Raw genomic sequence first — 17,791 nt, forward strand, 5'->3', positions numbered from 1 at the left:
ACCAATCAAAGCACTCTGTCAGGGTGATGGCAGTGGGATCCATGCTCATTCGCTTGTATCAGTAGCAGCAGCAGCAGTGCAGCAGAGTGCACATGTATCAGCTTGGATAGGTTACTGGTGGAAGTGAAGTTGGGTCATTTCTGTGTATGCTCATTCTGGCCATATGGCACAGGTGGGAGTGCGGTTGCCAGTGTCCATGTTCATACTTGCACTGGCAGTGGCAGGGGTGTGGTGCTGTCATGCACAGGACTGCTGGCCTTTGTGCATCCATTTATACCATCAGCACTGGCAGCATGGGAGTGGGTGGGGTTGCCAGCATCCATGCACATGTTCACATAGGCAATGGCTCTTGGGGGGCATGAAGTTGCCAGCATCTGTGTGCACATTCATGCTGGCTACAGTGGCTCAGCTGAGTGCCCTCACATTAGTGAGGGGTAACCAACAAGTTGCCCTCTTGCCAGCACCAGTGGTGGGGTGCATGGGCTTATGCACACCAGTCGGGGAGGGGAAGCTAGGTCCACTTATGTGTGCACACCATCAAAGTGGTAGGGGCATGTAACAAATCTTAACACATTTAAGAAGATTGAAATTATATCAAGTATGTTTTTTGAACCACAGTGGCATTAAACTAGAAATCGATAATGAGAGGTAAATTGGAAAATTTACAAATACATAGAAATTAAACAACACACTTCTGAACAACCAACGGAGCAAGAAAGAACTCAAAGGAAAATAAGACACTATCTTGAGACACTTCAGGCTCCAGGCAGGCTTCCACAGACCCAACCCCCAGGCCCATCCCAATGCCAGGCCAGCCCCCATAGACCCAAGCTCCAGGCCCACACCAGCACCAGGCCAGGCCCTGCTGCCCCAGCCACCAGACCAGTACTTATGAGCACATGGTCCAGGCCATCCCCTGCAGACTCAGGCTTCAGGCCCGCCATAGTGCCAGACTGTCTCCACAGCTTCAGGCTCAAGCTGGCATCTACAGACCCAAGTTCTAGGCTTACCCCAAAGCCAGACCAGTCCCCACATCCCCAGATTTCAATGCAATTTCTGTCAAAATTGCAATGGCATTTTTCACAGAAATAGAAAAAGCTATCCTAGAATTCATATATTAATAGAACTATAAATAATCAGAATAGCCAAAGCAATCTTGAGCAAGAAGAACAAAGCTTGAGCAAGAAGAACAAAGCCAAAGCATCATACTAATCTCAAAATATACTACAAAGCTGTAATGATCAAAGAAGTATGATACTGGTACAAAAACACACATATAAACCAGTGGAACAGAATAGAGAGACCAGAAATAAGTCCACACATTTATAGTCAGTTGATCTTTGTCAAAGTTGCCAAGAACACACAATCGGAAAGGTTTGTCTCTTCAATAAATAGTGGTGGGAAAACTGTATATTCACAAACTAGAGAATGAAATTGGACCCTTATTTCACATCATACACAAAAATCAACTTACAATGCATTAAAGACTTAAACGTAAGACCTGAACCATAAAACTCCTAGAAGGAAATGTAAGGGAAAATCTTCTTGACATTGGTATTGGTCATGATGTTTTGAATATGACACAAAAAGCACAGGAAACAAAAGCAAAAACAGACCATTGAGATTACATCAAACTATAAAGCTTCTGCACAGCAAAGGAAACAACCAACAGGGCTAAGAGACAACCTATTTAATGGGAGAAAACATTTTCAAATCATACATCTGATAAAGAGTTAATATCCAAAATATACAATGACCTCAAATAATAGAAAGAAAACAACCCAATTTAAAAATGGGCAAATAATCTGAATAGTTTTTTCTCAAAAGAAGACATATGAATGGCCAACAGGTTATGAAAAAGTGCTCAACACTAATCATCAGAAAAATACAAATCAAAGCCACGATGAGATATTACCTCACACCTGTTAGAATGGCTACTATCAAATAGACAAATGATAACAAGTTTTGGCAAGGATGTGGAGAAAAGAGAACCTGTGTACAATGTTGGTGGAAATGTAGATTGTTACAGTCATCCTAGAAAACAATAAGGAGGTTTCTCAAAAGATTAAAAATAGAACTACCATGTGATTCAGTAATCTCACTTCTGGGTACACAGATGATCCTCGACTTATGATGGGGTTACACCTGCGAAGTTACACCTGTGGGATGTAACCCCATCATAAATAGAGGAGTGTACTGAATAGATATCACTTTCACACCATCATAAAGTTGAAAAATCCTAAGTTGAACCATCATAAGTTGGGGACTGTCTGTATAGCCAAAGAAAATAAAATCAGTATCTTATGTAGCTATTTGCACACCCGTGTTCTTTGCAGGGTTATTCACAGTATACAAGATATAAAATCAACCTACATGTTCATTAACACATGACTGGATAAAGAAAATGTGATATACTAGGTATATCTCCTAATGCTATCCCTCTCCTCTCCCCCCACCCCACGACAGGCCCCGGTGTATGATGTTCCCCATCCTGTGTCTAAGTGTTCTCATTGTTCAATTCCCACCTATGATTAATGGGTGCAGCACACCAACATGGCACATGTATACATATGTAACAAACCTGTACGTTGTGCACATGTACCCTAGAACTTAAAGTATGATAATAAAAAAAGAAGAAAATGTGATACAAACACACACACACACACACACACACACACACACACACACACAGGAATAGTATTCAGCCTTTATAAAGAAAGAAATCTTGTCATTTGCAACAAGATGGATGAACCTAGAGGACATTATGATAAGTAAAATAAGCCAAGAACAGAAAGACCAACACTACATGATCTCATTTATATGTGAAATCTGAAAAATTGAACTCATAGAAGCAGACAGTAGAATGGTTGTTGCCAGGGGTTCGGGGTTAAGGGAAATGCAGAGATGTTGGTCAAAGGGTACAAAATGTTTGTTGTGCAGGATAAATAAGTTCTGTAAATCTAATGTACAGCATAGTGACTATAATTAACAATATTTTGTTATATACTTGAAATTTGCTAAAAGAGTCATTCTTAAGTGTTCTTACCATTAAAAAATGTTGTAAATATATGAGGTGATGAACACGTTAATTAGCTTTATTGTGGTAATCATTTCATGGTGTATAAGAAAACATCACGTTGTATACTGTAAATATATACAATTTTATTTATAAATTGTACCTGACTAAAAGTGAGAAAAAATATTTATTAATAAAATTTTTTAAAATTAAGTAATTAATTAATAAAACATACTAATGAAAGAAAAGCAGTGTTGAAAGGGACATCCTTCCTGAAGAAAGACTAATTGTTCCTGAAGGAAGACTAATTGTTATTAAAATGTTTCAAATATTTTATTTTTGTATGGGAGACAGTGTAGTTCATGGTTTAAAGTATGGTCTCTTGAGTCAGGTGCCAGGTTTTAATACTAGCCTTATGATTCATCAGTTGTGGCAAGTCCCTTAACCCTCCTGCATCTCTTATTTTCTCATGTGTAATATAGGGATGACGATAGTACCTAACTTAGAAGGTTGTGAAAAATGCCAACATTTATGAGGTACATGGAAAAGTGTCTGGTGTTCCATACACAGTCCTTCCTTTTTTCAATTGAAGTAAATCATATGTACAGAAAGGTGCCTGCACAAATCGTAAGAAAATTATCACAAAAACGGACATACCGTATTATCTCCACTCAGTTCTCACAGAAGGTTCTTTGTGTCTCTTTTTCAATCACACTATCTCCTTCCTCACAAAGGCAACGACTAATCCGTCTTATTACTGGATATTTATTTTAAAATAAATGAGAAAAAAATGAAGTGGAGTTACTAGTACCTATGGTAATTCTATGTTTAATGTTTTGAGAAACTGCCAAACCTTTTTTTCAAAGCAGTTGTACCATTTTACATTTCCACCAGCAGTGTATTAGGGTTCCAGCTTCTCCACATATTCATCTACACTCATTCTTATTCATCTTTTCCATTGTAGCCATCCTAGTGGGTGTGAAGTAGTATCTTATTGTGATTTTGATTTGCATTTCCCTGAAAGCTAATGATATTGAGCATTTTCATGTGCTTATTGGACATTTGTATATCTTCTTGGAGAAATGTTTATTCAAATCTGTTTACCATATTTTAGCTGGTTTATTTGTGTTTTTGTTGTTGAGTTTTAAAAGTTATTCATACTTTTTAGATACAAGTTCCTTATCAGATATATGATTTGTAAATATTTTCTACCATTCAGTGGGTTATGTTTTCACTTTTTTTATACTGTCCTTTGGAACACAAAAGCTTTTAATTCTGACGAAATCTAATTTATCTATTTATTCTTTTGTTGCTCATGCTTGTGATTTCATATCTAAGAAGGCTTTCCCTAACCCAAGGTCATGAAGATTTACTCCTTATTTTCCTCTAAGTGTTTTATAGGTTTAGCTTTTACATTTAGGTCTGTATTCCCTTCTGTATATGGTTTGAGGTAGAGGTCTAACTTCAGTTTTTTTGCATATGGATATCCAATTGTCCCAGTCCCATTTGTTAAAAATACCATACTTTCTCTATTGAATTGAATCGACACCCTTGTCCAGAGTCAATTGGCTATAAATGTGAGGTTTTCTTTAGACTCTCAATTCTATTCTATTGATCTGTACATCTATCTTTATGCCAGTACCATGCTGTTGTAATTACTGTATCTCTATAGTAAGTTTTGAAATTGGAACTAGTGGGTTCTCTAACTCTGATCTTTTTCAAGATTGTTTTACCATTCTGAGAACCTTGAATTTTCATATGAATTTTAGAACTAACTTGCCTATTTCTGCAAAGCTAGCTAGGATTTTCATAGGAATTTTATTAAATCGGTAGATCAGTTGGGGGAGTATTGCCATGTTAACAATATTAAGTCTTTCAAATCATGAACATGGAATGACATTCCATTTATTTAGGTTTTCTTTCATTTATTTTAACAATCTTTTATAGTTTTCAGAGTATACGTTTTACACTTATTTTGTTAAATTTATTCCTAAGTATTTTGTTCTTTTTGATGCTATTAAAAATGAAATTATTTCCTTAATTTTATTTTGAGATGGTTTAGTGTTAATGTATAGCAATCCAATTTATATATATTGATCTTGTACCCTAACACCTTACTAAATTTTTAACATTAGTTCCAATAGGTTGTTTGGTGTATTCTTTAGGATTTTCAATATACAAGATCAGACCATCTAAAAATAGAAATTGTTTTACTTCTACCATTCTAATCTAGATACCTTTTATTTCTTGTTCTTGTTTAGTTATCCTGGCTATAAACTCCAGCACAATGTTGGATAAAAGTAGTTAGTGTGGGCATCTTCCTTTTGTTTCTGATATTGGGGAGAAGTTGTCATTATTAAATATAATGTTAGCGGTCAGTGTTTTGTAGATGCCCATTATCAGAATGATGAAGTTTCCTTATATTCCTAGTTTGTTGAAAAGTTCTTTTTTATCATGAAGAGTTGTAGGATTTTATCAGATGCTTTTCTGCATCTATTGACATGATCATGTGGGTTTTGTCCATTATTCTGTCAATACGTGGTAATACATTGATTGATTGATGTCAAATTAACCTTGAATTCCTGAGATAAGTCCCACTTGGTCATGATATAATCTTTTTTATATGTTGTGAGCATTTTGTTGAGCATCTATATTTATGATACGGTTTGGCTCTATGTCCCCACCCAAATTCCATGTTGAATTGTGATACTGAGTGTTGGAGGTGGGGCCTGGTGGGAGGTGATTGAATCATGACGGCGAATTCTAATGGTTTAGCACCATCCCCTAGTGCTGTCTCATGATAGAGTTCTCATGAGATCTGGTTGTTTGAAGGTGTATAGCACCTCCCCAGTCATTCACCCTCTCTCCTGCTGGCCAAGTGAAGATGTCCTTGCTTCCCCTTCATCTTCTGCCATGATTGTAAGTTTCCTAAGTCCTCTTCAGTCATGCTTCTTATAAATCTTGTGGAACTGTGAGTCAACTAAACCTCTTTTCTTCATAAATTACTCACTCTCATGTAGTCCTTTATAGCAGTGTAAGAACAGATTAATGTAATTCATAAGGAATAGTGGCTTGTAGTTTTTTTCTTATTTATGATCTTTTGTCTCGTTTTGGTATCATAGTGATATTGGCCTCATGGAAATAAGTTAGCCAGTGGCCCTCCTCTTCTATATTTTGGAAGATTTTGTGAAAAAATAGTATTAAATTGTCTTTACACGTTTGGTGGAATTCATTAGTAAAGCTATCTGGGAATGACCTTTTCTTTGTGGGAAGTTTAGATTACTAATTCAATCTCTTCTTATACATCTATTCAGATTTTCTATTAATCTTGAATCAGTGTTGATAGTTTGAGTCTTTCTAGGAATCCCTCCATTTCATCCATGCTATCTGATTTGTTGACATACAGTTGCTCATAGTATTTCCTTATAATCCTTTTTATTTCTATAAAGTTGAAAGTAATATCACCTCTTTCATCCTGTTTAGTAATTTGAGTCTTCTCTCTTTTTATCTTGGTCAGTCTAGCTAAAGGCTTGTCCATTTTATTAATCTTTTCTAAGACCGAACTTTTGCTTTTGTTGATTTTCTCCATTGGTTTTTTATTCTCTATTTTATTAGTTTCTACTGTAATCTTTATTCTTTCCTTTTGTCTGCTTTCTTTGGGTTTAATTTGTCTTCTTTTTCTAGTTTCTAGAGGTAGAAAATTAGGTTAGTGATTAGAGATCTTTCTTCTTTTCAATATAGGTGTTTAAAGCTACAATTGTATCTCTAATTACTGCTTTAGCTGCATCCTATAAAATTTTGTATATTATGTATTCACTTTTGTTCATCTCAAAGTATTTTCTAATTTCATTTGTGAATATCTCCACATTTTTCTGCTATTGATTTCTATTTTCACTCCACTTGGGTCAGATAACATACTTTGTATGACTTTGATACTTTTAAATTTATGAAGGCTTGTTTTATAGCCTAGCATATGGATCTATGTTGGAAAATGTTCCATGTGCAACAAAGGTGAAGCAATAAACCACTATTCATCAGAACAAGCTGTTTTACACTGTTTTCAGGGACATAACCCACTACTGATATAAAAACTTTGTGCAAGAGTTGGATTTTTCATCTCAACATGTTCCATCTGGTCTCTGGAAGAATTATTTCAGGTTGAAGTGGAAACCTAGCAACTATCTGGTTAACATGATCAATTTAGACAGCAGGAGGTCTGGCTGGCTTACAGAACTTAGCATTTAGCAACAATGAAGAGCTTGGAGTCTAGGTTTTCTGCAAGGCTAAATATAGTTTGTTAAGAGACATTTCAGGAAGTTAAATAGTCACTTCCATGGGATTTTTCTCTTCAAAAATCAACAAAGCTAAAATCTCACAGATCTTCTTATTTGACCATTGCTATTAACTATGCTGTGATGTCTTCCCACTATTATCCAATTTGTCATTTGCAAGACACAGAATAGAGCTGGGGGTGGTTCTTTCAGAAAGCGTTGTGCCAGGAACTTACTAATATCTCAAATAGTCACAGCTTCCAGGAGGCACATCAACCATACTGAAGGATTTTTTGAAACTACGTATTGTATAAAATAATATGAACTCCATTAATGAAACAGCACAAAATACAATACACCTGATATGTGTGCCCCTGTCTGAGGACAGGTTACAAATATATTCTTGTCATTAACTTGTTTACTTTTAATTTAGTGTAAATATATCTTTGACTAAGAATAAAAAGAGCTTAACTACCAATAAAAATCAAATATTTCAAAAATTCTCAAGTTTATATATATAACCGAATAATATTGTCTTGCTTATATGTATATTTTGAGAAAAATATTTTTAAAACAAATTTTTAACAAGAGATACAAGAAATCAGTTAAATACATCAAAATATAAAGTATAGTGCTTATTGTGTCTGCTTCTAGCAGTAATATATTATGAAAAATATATTATCTTAAAAAGACCAAGATTTTATATGTGAAGAGAAAATATCTGGGAAGATGTATAAGAAAATAGTAACAGTGTTGACTCTGGAAAGAGAATCCAGGGTTGGCAGGGAGACTTACTTCGTATTTTATATATTCATTATATAATGGATTTTATAACATGTAATGCATTACTTTAACAAAAAAGAATAGTTGAAAACCAGCAAGTAAAGCTAAGCTTCTGCCACTTTGTTAACCATTTCCCCTGGTCACAGGCAGAATTTAATACGAATCTAATGCATAGAATTCACAGCAGTTGAGAATTGGGGACTTTTAAGATCATCTGTTGTATTACATTAACTATTTCCAAACTAGTGTTGAGTTTGCTCAGTTCACCCACCAGTAAATAAAACCACATTCCAGTACAGCTAAAGAATATGGGCAGCTCTTGAAATTCATCTTAATGGAATTTGAACTATAGTTGATGGTGTAGATTTCTGCCCTACTCCTTAATGTCATAAATGCCAGGATCATTTCTTGCAGAAATGGGTAGGATGAGTAAAAGAGGTGTTTGCCGTGAGCCTTCCATCTCCTCCCTAAGTTCCAAACACATTCCATTACAGATTCAGATTTTTGAAAGAAGACACTGACATTTGCTGAAATGCATATGCTCCTGTGGGAAACAAGCAATGAAACTTAACCATGAAGAACTGAGTCTATTGATTATTTCCTGAAAGTTGGAAGCAAGCATATGGGGAAAAGGAGAGGAGAAACTGGGAACACCATGGAGAGGAAAGAGAATACTGAAGAAACCTTGGTCTGCTTTCCTCTTCTGCCTTATTAGTGTGTAATAAGCTTTAGAAAGTGGCTTTTGGTGGTAACTTTAGCCAGTCTAAAGCCGGACAGCACCAGCAATTTCCCCAAGTCCAGTACACACACACACACACACACACACACACACACACACACACACACACACACATATATATATACACACACACACACACACACACATACACACAGTCTCCTCATTAAGTCCTACTCATCATTGGGGACTTCAACCATTTTTAACTGCCCATGGCATACAGACTATAACATCTCTCATAGTCTTTATAGCACTATATTGTAATTATTGTTTTGCTTACTTCTCTTCTTCACCAACTCATAAAATCTTTGTGGGCAGTGACTGTGTCTTCTAACACCACATCTGGCATATAGTAGGTGCACAATAAATTTTTATTGAGTGAATGAATGAAGAAAATGAAGCCACTTACCTGCATTTTAACACTAAAACTGTAAATTTTTCTCCAAAAAGAATATGAATTTTTAAGGAATTATGAATGTGTCCCCCTCCCAACAATGATTCTTACGAATTTTCCATGGCTATAGCTTGGGTGTGAGTCTTACAGACAGCATTTGGCAGCAGTGTCCTTCCATATTTTCCAGGAAGAAAGAATTCTAAGGGATACGTATTCAAAGAATTCTCAGGTTTTTGCATGGGTATTAAGATTTGGAGTTGGTGGGGAGGAATGGTTGGAGGAATGGGTGATAGTTAGAGAAGAAAGGAGTGAGAAGGAATATAAAGGACCAGCCACTATGGGTGGGGAAACCCAGGGTAAGAGCTGAGAGAGGTTGGCAGAACCTCCAGGGTAAGTTTACTTTAGGTTGGCTATTCCTATTTCAAGTGTACACACGCCTCTGGAGCTCCCTAAAGCCATTTGGAGGGGAAAACCACACCTACAGCTTCTGAAATGAAAAGTTCCTCCAGGCCTCCAGAAATGAGTCCCCTGGTCTTAGTATTACTCACTTCCTGGAAAAGTCATAGCTGGTCTATCCTGACCTTCAGAGCCTGCAGGAGTACAGACTTATTTTCCAAAGAATGATGATTCAAGAAGAATTTAGAGAAATCACTCAGGAAAGCCTCAGAAACAAATCTTTTTTGTCTTTTACTTTACTAAAAACTTCATGAACATGTTTACTGGGACTTTCTTTGGCAATTTCTGGGTGAATCAGCATGAAAAACAAAAGCAGCGTTGAAATTTAAATCTGTAAAAGGTGTCATTTCTATTTTCTAAAAGCTGCTCAGAACTTGAATCTGAAGTAATGATACACGCTTTATGGTTTCATGTGAAGTCGTACTTATAACCTGCAGCTTGGCACCATTTCTGGTTTTAGTGGTGCTATTACTACTTACAGTTCTTTATTTTCTTCAACAACTTCAGTCTTGCTTTCCACCCTGGCATTGGTAACAGTAGTTCACCTTTAGAGAAAATATATTTACATTACCTTTATGTGTGTATGCTTGCTTGGCAAGCAGAAAGCCAGTTTTGAGAATACTCTGTCCATTATTTCCTCCTCCCTTATGCAAGACTCTTGAGATTTTAACATTTTAATTAAGGCAAGGTTCTTTCCTGCAGTCTGGTGAGTATGGCCTATGGATTCAAGCCCTAGATTGTAGCAAGTAGAAACTTGTTGATAGTCCCTCCCTGAAATAACTGCCATCAACCAAAAGAAGCAGATAATCCACTTTTGTGCTTAGGGCAGCATGTTTTGTAGATGCCATGCTGCAGGCATACCTATGTGGACTTGTGAGAAATGAGGAATCTGGCCTATGAGCTTCAGCATCTGCAAACAAGCAAGCTCACAGTTCATCCCAGTCCAGCTCTTCCATCAGAGGATGACACATGCACCATTATTTTAATAAAGTCCATGTGTCATGAATGAGTCTCATTCATCAATTGTCCCCCCAAAAGTTTTATTGCTTGAGACCACTACATTTCATCTTTCTCACAATGAATTCATATTATAGGTACTCACAGATGTATATATTGACCTACCAATTGCTTCAAAAGAAAAAGAATGGAGAGGGATGTAGCAAAGAGATATAATAGACATAGATAGATAGGTAGATAATAGATAGATAGATAGATAGATAGATAGATAGATAGATAGATAGATAGATAGATAGCTTAAGGAACCACTGAATCAGTAAATCAAGCAACAAATGTGGGTGTTGCTGACATGAGTAGAATGATGGATGGATATTCTAGGAGCCTACATTAGGAGGACATCATTTTGTTCATAGTCTGTCAAAGCTCTTGCGATGGTTACATTTTTACTAACAGGATGTTTTCATTAAGAAGGAAAAAACCCCACATAAATAGTTGAAAGCTAACATCTAATCAAATCTAAGGATTTTCCCCCATGCTCTCATTTCTGGAGCAGATTGGTGCAATTTATTTTCCTGCCTTGGGCAGTTCAGCAGCAGCTGAGGTTGTAGTCACAACTTAGCAATGTGGCTCATGTGACTTATCCAAATAGGAGCACAATTAGCAAAATGTGTTCCCATAAATGGCAGTTTAAACACTAAACTCTGGAGAGAATCCAAATGAAATCTAAGACAGAACAGCCTGGGGAGAATGGTAAGTTCTGGTGAACTAAAATGCATTGGTCATGCCTTTGACTGGAGAGGGTCAAAGTCAGAGTGACTTGAGAGTTTTTAAAAACTCACTACTAAAAGTCCCAAACCAAATAGCAGTCATTGCCTATAGCATTTTGTGAATGGTAAAAAATATGTAAGCTCTAAATGTTAGTCTCAGGAGAATATTGTATTTGTCAGACTAACAAAACACTCTAACTTCAGCAATTCTAAATTTAGAACCGACGCTGAACTGTTGGAGTTCTATGTCCATAAAACCTTGAACTGTTGGAGTTCTGTGTCCACAAGGGCTGAAAAAGGAAACTTCTTGGTTTTCACTCCCAGAGCCTATAAGAATAAAAACTCGGCCGGGCGCGGTGGCTCACGCTTGTAATCCCAGCACTTTGGGAGGCCGAGACAGGCGGATCACGAGGTCAGGAGATCGAGACCCGCCTGGCTAACACGGTGAACCCCGTCTCTACTAAAAAAAAAATACAGAAAACTTAGCCGAGGGTGGTGGCGGGCGCCTGTAGTCCCAGCTACTGGGGAGGCTGAGGCAGGAGAGTGGCGTGAACCCGGGAGGCGGAGCTTGCAGTGAGCCGAGATCGCACCACTGCACTCCAGTCTGGGTGACAGAGCGAGGCTTCGTCTCAAAAATAAATAAATAAATAAAAAGAATAAAAACTCCTTGATACCAGGGTCAATAGGAACAATGAAATGAAGGAATTCATTGTTTTTCTTTATGTCTCAAACTCAAGTCGGTTGTCAACCAGAGCTTGGCAATGATGCAGAACTGCAGACTTGTGTTTCTCAAATATGGATATGAGGAGACACGGAGGGTTTTGGAAAGTAGAGCTATGGAGCTGCCAATAAAAGATACGTAGAGAAGAAGACAACAAAGATCCTACAAATGACCCCTTCCCTGCTCTGTAGCCCTCTTCTGGCTTGTATTCTGATGTGAAAAGCATTTTTACCTGGTTTCCCTCAGGAAGTAAAGTTTGACCTGAGCTCTGAAGTATTTGAAAGAAAGAAACAACGTATCAGACAAAGCAAAACAGGCTGTGCAAAGGCTCTGTGGCAGAGATATTATGGCACATTCCAGGCACAGAAATAAGGTTAGTGTGGCTAGACTACAAGAAGTGAAGGAGAAAATGGCTGGAAGGGTAACTGAAGTGTCAGATCATCAGGGCCTTGAAAACCATGTCACTTTCATTTGTATAGCCTTATATGCAGAACAATGAGTAGCCAGTGAAAGTTATTTGGGGAGACACTACATGCCCAGATTCTCATTTAGTGATTGTTCTGTATGAATTGTGGTGAATAAATTAAAGGTGGAGAGACTAGGTTCAAGGAGACTTTTCTTTTTTTCTTCTTATTTTTATTTTTAACTTTTAAGTTCAGAGCTACAACTGCAGGTTTGTTACATAGGTAAACTTGTGTCATGGGGGTTTGTTGTACCTATTATTCATCACCCAGGTATTAAGTCTAGTACCCATTAGTCGTTTTTCCTGATCCTCTCCCTCCTCCCACTCTCAACCCTCTGAAAAGCCCCAGTGTGTGTTGTTCCCTTCTTTGTGTCCATGTGTTCTCATCATTTAGTTCCCACTTATAAGTGAGAACACGCAGTATTTGGTTTTCTGTTCCTGCATTAGTTTGCTAAGGATGATGGCCCCCAGCTCTATCCAAGTGCCTGCAAAGAACATGATCTCATTCTCTTTTATGGCTATGTAGTATTCCATGGTGTATATCTGCCATTTTCTTTATCCAGTCTATCATTGATGGGCATTTACATTGATCCCATGTCCTTGCTATTGTGAATAGTGCTGCAATGAACATACGCATGTGTGTGTCTTTATAATACAATGATTTATATTCCTTTGGATATATATCCAGTAATGGGATTGCTTGCTGGAATAGTATTTCTATCTTTAGGTCTTAGAGGAATCGCCACCATCTTCCACAATGGCTGAACTAATTTACATTTCCACCAACAGCCTATAAGTGTTCCTTTTTCTTCACAACCTCACCAGAATCCATTATTTTTTTGACTTTAAAAATAGCCATCTGACTGGTGTGAGATGGTATCTCATTGTGGTTTTGATTTGCATTTCTCTGATGATCAGTGATGCTGGTTTTTTTTATTATTATACTTTAAGTTCTAGGGTACAAGTGCACAATGTGCAGGTTTGATACATAGGTATACATGTGCCATTTTGGTTTGCTGCACCCATCAACTCATCATTTACATTAGGTATTTCTCCTAATGCTATCCCTCCCCCAACCCCCCACCCTGTGTCCAAGTGTTCTCATTGTTCAATTCCCACCTATGAGTGAGAACATGCGGTGTTTGGTTTTCTGTCTTTGTGATAATTTGCTAAGAATGATGGTTTCCAGCTTCATCCATGTCCCTGCAAAGGACATGAATTCATCCTTTTTTATGGCTGCATAGTATTCCATGGCGTATGTGTGCTACATTTTCTTAATCCAGTCTATCATTGATGGATATTTGGGTTGGTTCCAAGTCTTTGCTATTGTGAATAGTGCTGCAATAAACATACATGTGCATGTGTCTTTACAGTAGCATGATTTATAATCCTTTGGGTATATAGATGTTGGGGTTTTTTTCATATGATTGTTGGCACACATATGTCTTCTTTTGAGAAGTGTCTATTCAAGTCCTTGACCACTCTTTAATGCTTTTTTTTTTTTTCTTGTAAGTTTGTTTAAGTTCCTTATAGATGCTGGGTATCAGATCTTTGTTGGATACGTAGCTTGCAAAATTTTTCTCCCATTCTCCCAGGTTGTCTTTCTACTCTGCTGACAGTTTCTTTCACTGTGCAGAAGTTCTTTAGTTTAATTACATCTCATTTGTCAATATCTGCTTTTGTTGTGATTGCTTTTGGCATCTTTGTCATGAAATCATTTCCTGTGCCTATGTCCTGAATGGTATTGCCTAGGTTGTCTTCCAGGGTTGTTGTTGTTTTTTCTTTTATAGTTTTGGGTTTTATATTTAAGTCTTTAATCCATCTTGAACTAACTTTTCTATATGGTTTAAGGAAGTGGTCCAGTTTCAATCTTCTGCATATGGCTAGCCAGTTATCCCAGCACCATTTATTGAATAGGAAATCCTTTCCCCATTGCTTGTTTTTGTCAGACCAGATAGTGGTAGGTGTGCAGTCTTATATCTGGGTTATCTTCTCTGTTCCATTGGCCTATGTGTCTGTTCTTGTACCAGCACCATGCTTTTTTGGTTACTGTTGCCCTGTAGAATAGTTTGAAGTTGGGTAGCATGATGCCTCCAGATTTGCTTATTGCTTAGGATTGCCTTGGCTATTGGGACTCTTTTTTGATTTCATATGAATTTTAAAATAGTTTTTTCTAGTTCTGTGAAAAATGTCATGGTAGTTTAATGGAAATAGCATTGAATCTATAAATTGCTTTGGAGAGTGTAGCTATTTTAATGATATTGATTCTTCCTATCCATGAACATTGAGTGTTTTCCCATTTGTTTGTATCATCTCCATTTCTTTCAACAGTGGTTTGTAGTTCTTCAAGGAGACTTTTCAAGAGACTACTCTATTAGTCCAGGCAATAAATGATTATAGCTTGGTCTAGTATGGGAGCAGAGGAGACAGATGGAAGTGGATGAGTATAGGAGGGAAAATTCAGAGGACTTGTTGAGGGATTGACCATGGAGAGTAACACAGATGGAGGTGCCAGAGATTATTCCTGGGTTTCTATCACGTCCAATTTGGTGGAACTACTAACTAAAAACAAAACAAAACAAAACAAAACAAAAAACACTAAAAGAGAGTCACATATTGGAGAGAAAGCATAAGATCACACTTGGACCTGTGGGAACTCTATCAATGGGCCAATAGAGGAGAATCCATCTCCTACAGAGATAAGAGGAAAACCAGAGGTGAACAATGTCAGGAAAAGAAAGTATCAATAATTAGTTAGCTAAAATGTAATAATGTCAGGATTAAAAGAAGTGCCTGAATGAAGAAAATGTACAAGGTGGAAACTTTTTAAAAGCTTGACCTTTAATAGAGATAAAAGTGGTACTATTAATCAAGGGAGGAGTTGGTTGCAATAATTCCAAGGTGTAAAAGTTACAGGTGTTACTGAAATGAATTGAACTGGGGCCTGCCCATCCAGCACAGTAAGGCCGAACATCCACACTGAGGTTTGCAGCAGGAAAAGGAGGGTGTTTATTTGCAGGACACAAGGAGGAATTGGGCAGCTCGTGCTTAAGACCCAACCTCCTCAGTGGCTTGCAAGTAAGAGTTTTCAAAGACAGGGGAAAATTTCAGGAAAGCAGAAGTTACAGGCAAGCTTATAAATTACGACATGGAAACTATACACTGGTTTGGCCTTAAAGGGGCGACATCTTAAGCAGGGGTTTATAGATCATAGGCAGATTCAAAGACTTTCTGATTTGCAATTGGTTAAGGAAGAGAAGCTTTGTTTAAAAATTTGTGATCACCCTAAAGGAATGTTAGCTCTGACTCGTGGGTGTAACTTCCTCACCCACGAGGACTCAAACCCTCAGGAAGGACTTCAGAACATAGAATGGTGGTCAGGGTTCAGTCCTTAGTTCCCCCTTATCTGAGGTCTGCCTACCAGCAGATCTGTTTGATGGAGGTCTGTGGGGATCTGGGTTTCTGAAAAACAGCTTAGGGACATACATTAAGATATTACCTTTAGTTTCTATAGGGAAACAAACATCTCATGACTCTAACTTCCTTGGCTATTGTTTTAAGCTACTATTACCTTTTTGCTTATCAAGTTGCTCATTTAATTCTCAGGGCTAGCTAGATAGAATTTCCAGAACTTCCTTTGAAGGAACGCAAGATTTTCCTTTATTTCCATGCTTGGGGGGGTGGGGGTGGGAGTGCATGGCAGGCCACTAAGAGGCGTCCCTGCTTTGTCTCATAGGTTCATCAGAATGGGGTGTCCTCAGATGTGATTTGTAGTTGTGGGTTCTGATATGGATTTGTCTAGGATTTGGTGGCAAGAGATGTGGAGATTAGGACTAGGATTGAGTCACTATTTCAGGGGATAGCCTGGGGATGACCTAGGGAATTGTTAAGGAACAAGAGGTTACTATTTCTTCACATGGTGAGGATTGTCCTTTTTTTTTTCATTCCAACCAGTGATTCCCAACTGACTTGACAGATGCTAACCTGCTATATTGCTTCTGCCACAATAATTTTTCCACAATGATTCTTAACCTATTACAAATGTATGGAAACAAATTAACCTGAGTACAATTGATTTGGTTACATTCTAAACATATACCTTTAGGAATGAGTTCACTTAATCATATAGGAAACTAAATGAAGACACCAGCATTGAGACTGAAAAAGCTGATGAATATAGAAGTTTTGAGGGCAAACGATTGTATGTAGGGTAGGAGGGAGATGATGTAGAAGAGATCAAGTCTGCAGTCCGGGGTGAGTGGGAGGAAGAGAGAAGTCAGATGGCAGGATCTATTTGAGGAGAGGTGCAGACAGTTTTGAGCATGTTTTGCTTGAGACCCTGGCATGAAGTCTACGTGGATTTTTCCAAGAGTCTGTTATAAACATTTGGCTGCTATTTTGTTGGAAACATCTTACTGTTACATGGGATGTCATACAACAAAGAAAGTGCTGAGCTTCTCAGGGACGCTGGGGTGCAAATAAGCTCACTTTTCACTAGGACCTCCTCCACCCCAACCCCTACAGGTATTTAAGTTGTAACTTCCTCAAGCAGTTCTTTCCCTATCATGTAGCTCTGGTCCATGCCATGTGTGCCAAAGGTAACCAAACCTTTCATCCTGACCATCACTAACTGGATTGGCGCCCCAGCCAAAGGCAATCAATCTTTTTGGAGAAAAGAGAAGCCAACGTCCTCTGAGAAGGTACGAAATAACACCACATGAAGCTGGGAAAGGCTTCAAGAACTTAGGTTTTTAAGGAGTAGTGATCATTTTACTTTCTCAGTTATTTGTTAATATGTTGAATTACATTGGTTTTTAAATGTTAAAGTCTTGTTTTCTTGGAATAAGTCTCATTGGCCATGGCGCATTAACTTTTATACATATATCTGGATTTTATTTGCTAATATTTTGTTTAGAATGTTGGCATTCATGTTCATGGAGATGACCTGACATTAATTTTCATTTCTTGTAAAGTCTTTTGCAGGTTTTTCTGTATCATGGTTATATTCATATCATAAAATGAATTGGAAACCTCTGGTTTCAGCTCCAACACATAAAGAGCTTAGAAGTTGTCACTTCCATCTTTATAATAAGAAAAGCCTGAACAAACTGAAAATCAATGATTTTTCCTGGACCTATCAGAGAGTTGAAGTTGCAAGGTAGACCACCACTCTGAAATTGGGAGAGACAGGCAAATTCAGAGAAGTACAGCTAATATTTGTGAATCT

General features: G+C 37.6%; 1 pseudogene; it reads right to left on the minus strand.

Moving 5' to 3' along the window:
- Window positions 1–755: 755 nt before the first annotated feature.
- The window catches only part of LOC102114851 (keratin, type II cytoskeletal 8 pseudogene), a 78,548-nt pseudogene continuing 61,512 nt past the window's right edge, over window positions 756–17,791 (minus strand).

Source organism: Macaca fascicularis, chromosome X (genome assembly GCF_037993035.2).
Source record: "Macaca fascicularis isolate 582-1 chromosome X, T2T-MFA8v1.1".
NCBI lineage: Eukaryota > Metazoa > Chordata > Mammalia > Primates > Cercopithecidae > Macaca > Macaca fascicularis.